Genomic DNA, 4,116 nt, shown 5'->3' with positions numbered 1-4,116 from the left:
GGCAATAGGCAGAGAGCCCATTCCCCTGGAGGAGCGGGCTGTGCTCTTTGGTGTGAGGCTGCAGGAAGCTCTGCAGGGTGTGAGGGTGCGACTTACTTTGGCAGATGGTGATGGTTATGGCAGTGAGGAGCAGGAGGCAGGCACACGGCAGGTTAACCCACAGGATGAATTTACAGCATGAATTCATTGGGTTCTCGTTGCTTGTTCCTGCAGGAAGAAAGGAGAGAGAGGAAGGAGGAAAGGTCCAGCTGCAGACATGTTCCTGCATCCTGAAATGCCTGTTGTCCGCACAGACATTAATTTGGCCTCTTCCAATCACAGCAGCACTGCAGGCAGAGCCCTTGCCTCCCCAGTGCTGGGTTACCTGCATCCGTGCCCCATCGCGAGTTGTCCTTCTTGGTGACATGGCTGCTCTGGGTGGTGTCAGTGCGTGTGGTAGGTTCTGCTGTTGTTGTGAGTGGATAGAAAAATGGATGAATGCAGTGAGATACATCAAGACAACCTTCTCCCACACCTGCAAAGCCATGGAAAAACTTGCGACCAGCACAAGGGAGACCCTGCAGGGCCCATTTTGAGTTGCAGTATCCTGACATTCTGATGTGAGGTGTGCTTGTATTGCTGAGGTGCCCAGCCATGGAACCTGCTGTCTGTGGGCTCAGAATTTCTTAGCAGCACCCTCATAAATTCTGAGCTCTTTAGATTGTTTCATCCCCTCACTGGCAGGTCTCTGAGAAAGATTAAATTGTTCTCTTGTCCTCACATCCCCAAATGCCTGCATTCAGGACAGCCTCTAATTCCTGTTGTTCCAAGGAAATCAGCAGTGCAGGCAGAGCCCCTGCCTCCCCTCAGCTGGGTTACCTGGATGCGGGCTGTGGCAGGAGATGTCTTTGCTGGTGACTTGGTTGGTTTGGGTGGTGGCAGCGGGTGTGGTGGGTGCTGCAGTGATTGCGACTGGAAAGAAGAAGTGAGTGAATACAGAGAGGTACAATGGGAGAGCTTCCTCTCTCCCCTTCCACCACTAGGCATGCAGAGTGGGAGCTTTTATAGGGCCTGCTTTGAACGGTGATGCCCTGACACGCTGCCCAGCCCTGGAACCAGAGGGATCCAGGCTCCTAATTGCTTGTCAACACCCTCAGTATGTGTGAGCTCCTGGTTATCATTGTTATGAAACATATTTTGAGAGTCATGGGGATTTTTTNTAACCTCCTCGCTCTACATGGGCAAGGATGTCTGGAAGTAGAGGAGGAATTGCAAGAACAGGGATTCTGTTGTCTGGATTTCAGTAAGAATGCAACATCTGCAATACAGAAAACCAGACAGAGGATTGCGGAGATTGTCAAGGCCTCACAGAAAATTGGTGAGAGCAGGGGTCAGTTTGGATGGCTTGACAAATATCTGTGTTTTCCTGCATGGTTAGAAAACCTGTTAGTTAGAACACCTGTTAGTGGGAGCCGCATTAGTAGTAGTGGGCTTCCTAATTGCTGCTTGCACCACCCCCACAATCCTCAAATTAGTTCAGCTTCTCCTAGATAAATTTTACCGCAGTTTGTTCAGTTTAATCTGGTACCAGGAGGATGGTGCAGAAACACTGAAGGATATGAGCCTCTCCGACGGGCTGAAATGGAGATGTATTTCTGGATGTTAGGAAAGGAGATAGCAACTGGCTCCTCACTGCAAGAAAGACATGGAGGCCCTGGATGTGATGTCATCAGGACCCTCTTCTGTGAAGATCTGGGGTTCAGTACAGAACGATTTCTGCAGCTCTTCATTTGTGATGCAGAACTTGGGTTCTTTTATTGTTGTAGCGTTGATTATAATGGTGCCTGAGGGATTTTGCTGCAGTGTCTTCTGCTGAGGTGCAGACTGACAATGTTCATGCTTGAAATCAAATCAGCTGCCACAAAGTGCTGTCTTTCTGCCATTTGGGGCACTCACATCTTGTCCACATGTGCAGATAACAGGGACAAGTCCCGTGCCAATGACATGGACTGAAAGTTGTATTTCATGCAGGAGTGTTTATTTTAGCGTATTTTATTCTATTCTGTTTACAGACTGATCGATGTGCACTTCTCATCTCAGGATCTGTGTATTGCTGACCTGTAACTGAGTTCTTCAGCTTGGCTGTTCTCTACAATTCTTTATAATTTCTGAGCAAAAGCTGCTGTGTACAAGGCAGGAGGTCGGTGATGTGATAGCCATAATGAAAGGCCCTTGCAGTCTCGTGGAGATCAATTTGTTTTTGTGAACTGAATTCTTGTTTTCTTGTCAACAACCACAGGGACTTCCGCCCTGCTAAAAACCTCTTCTATGCCTCAACGTTCTGGGCCTTTGCTGCTGCCTCTAGTGACCACTCACACGTTGGTAAGTGCTGGGCTTCCTGCAGCTTTGCACATACAGTAACAACCGTTTCCCTGGGCTGGTGTTATTTGTGTCTTGTGTTGTTATTTCCTGGCTCTACTGTAATTTGTGATGTGTTGTTGTATTCCTCTTTTGCAAATAAGCCTCCTGTTCCTGGATGCCAGAAACCCAGCCCCGGTATCTGCTGGAAGTGCTGTTGTGTGAGAAAATGGGCAAAAATTGTCTGTTTATCCCCGGGTTCATTTCATTTTCCGGGCCTCAAAGCCTTTTGGTGAGTAAGGAAGGAAAGGCAGTGTGAAGCCTTGTAGAATGGGGCAACTTAGGCTTACTTTGAGGTTTTCAGACTTGTGATGTCAGCATAAAGTAGAGAAGTTTTTTTTTGAAATAATGAAAAAATGGATTTCGTTGATTAAATAACATGACAAGTATCTGTGTCTTGAACTAGCATCAAGCAAATGTGAACAGTGGTCCCTAAGGCCTATGTCAAACTCCCGTTGAGAAACTTACGCTGCTTGTGTGGGCTCCTTCTGTTGTCAGTTTATTCTTCTCAGTCTAAAGAGAATCCACGCTGTCTTTGCAATGGGATCAGGAGCTGTGGGGAGTCCCTGGCTTCCCTTCCTGGTGTGGGAACATGGGTGAGGAGCTGAAGCTCTGGGCATGCCTTGTGGATGGCTGAAGTTGTCCCATGTTTTGTGAGGTGCTGAAGCGAGCTGCTTCTGCCTTACAACAGCACTGTGACCAAAGTGGGAAAATTCCTGATTTTAATGTTTCACTATGGTTTGATGGGAAGGGGACCTGTTGTCAAATGAGGAAGTTTGCATGTTTCTGGGGACTGGATTGTCACTCTGCCATGGAGCATAGTTGCCTACCCACAGCATCTTGTGTTCTGAGATGTGTTTGAAGAACCTGTACAAGCTGAGTACAGGATCATCCAGGAAGGGCCATTGCCTCCCTTAGTAGGGACAATTTACCTCTGTCTTCTGCCCTGATAGCATTATTTTACTGTGGGTCATTCCCAGATTCCAAACAGGAACTCAGATGTTTGCCTCCTAAGTACAGAGGTGTTCCTGTGGCTCACCAGTGGAGTTTTTTTCCACATGTGGCCACGCTTCCTGTGATGCGTTCAGAACCTGGGTGCTGTGTCACTGTTCAGAGGGCTCCTTTTCCTCTTCATATTCAGATTTGTGTTTTTTGAAGATCTTTGTGAGTCACTCCTACACCAAAGGTACACCCCGCCCCTGCCTCTTCTGATGTGTTCCATCGTGCCATGCAGGATGGGGGTAACACTGCTGAGTCACAGGGGGAGCTTTTGGGGGAATCTCTCCCTCCTGCTGCCTTGAAGAAATGTTTAATTAATACATGTCTTTAATGCAAGATGCAAGCTTGTTGTCATTGTCGGGGAGCAGTCAGGGGGCTGTCATGCATCCGTTCCCAGCAGAGACACACTTCATTGGCCAGAGAGGGACCCAAGGAAGACTAGCTGTGATGGAGATGTCTGTGTGTGATCAGATGAAGCCACCCAGCTCCTGAGCCTCCTTCTCTTGTCTCCTAAGTATGAATTCTTAAGGGGTAATTCCTTTCCTGGATGCTGTGTTTATATATCTCTTAGCAAAAAGCAGATTCTCCCTTCAATAGTAAGAAATAAGAACAATAAGACTGTCCTTTTAGCAATTACTCTATTTTGAAAAGATGTACAGAGAAACAGGTCCTCTAGTATCAGATGTACTTGAAAACCTTCACCTGTGGAGGTAATTTAGT

At 47.3% G+C, this 4,116-nt stretch overlaps 2 long non-coding RNA genes across 2 annotated transcripts; one reads left to right on the top strand and one right to left on the bottom strand.

Annotated features, from left to right (window-relative positions):
* Positions 1-8: 8 nt before the first annotated feature.
* On the bottom strand, positions 9-1,192 carry LOC110391309. The gene is made up of 3 exons (XR_002434040.1): positions 859-1,192; positions 365-445; positions 9-207 (listed from the first exon to the last, which is right to left on the bottom strand). It is a non-coding gene; the product is annotated as an uncharacterized LOC110391309 (long non-coding RNA).
* Positions 1,193-2,053: 861 nt separating this feature from the next.
* LOC110391310 lies at positions 2,054-3,008 on the top strand. The gene is made up of 3 exons (XR_002434041.1): positions 2,054-2,179; positions 2,279-2,361; positions 2,502-3,008. It is a non-coding gene; the product is annotated as an uncharacterized LOC110391310 (long non-coding RNA).
* Positions 3,009-4,116: the final 1,108 nt, after the last annotated feature.

The sequence above is a fragment of the Numida meleagris genome, unplaced genomic scaffold, assembly GCF_002078875.1.
Source record: "Numida meleagris isolate 19003 breed g44 Domestic line unplaced genomic scaffold, NumMel1.0 unplaced_Scaffold345, whole genome shotgun sequence".
Lineage (NCBI taxonomy): Eukaryota > Metazoa > Chordata > Aves > Galliformes > Numididae > Numida > Numida meleagris.
The sequence above is the reverse complement of the archived record's forward strand: the minus strand, read 5'-3'. Positions and strand labels throughout refer to the sequence as shown.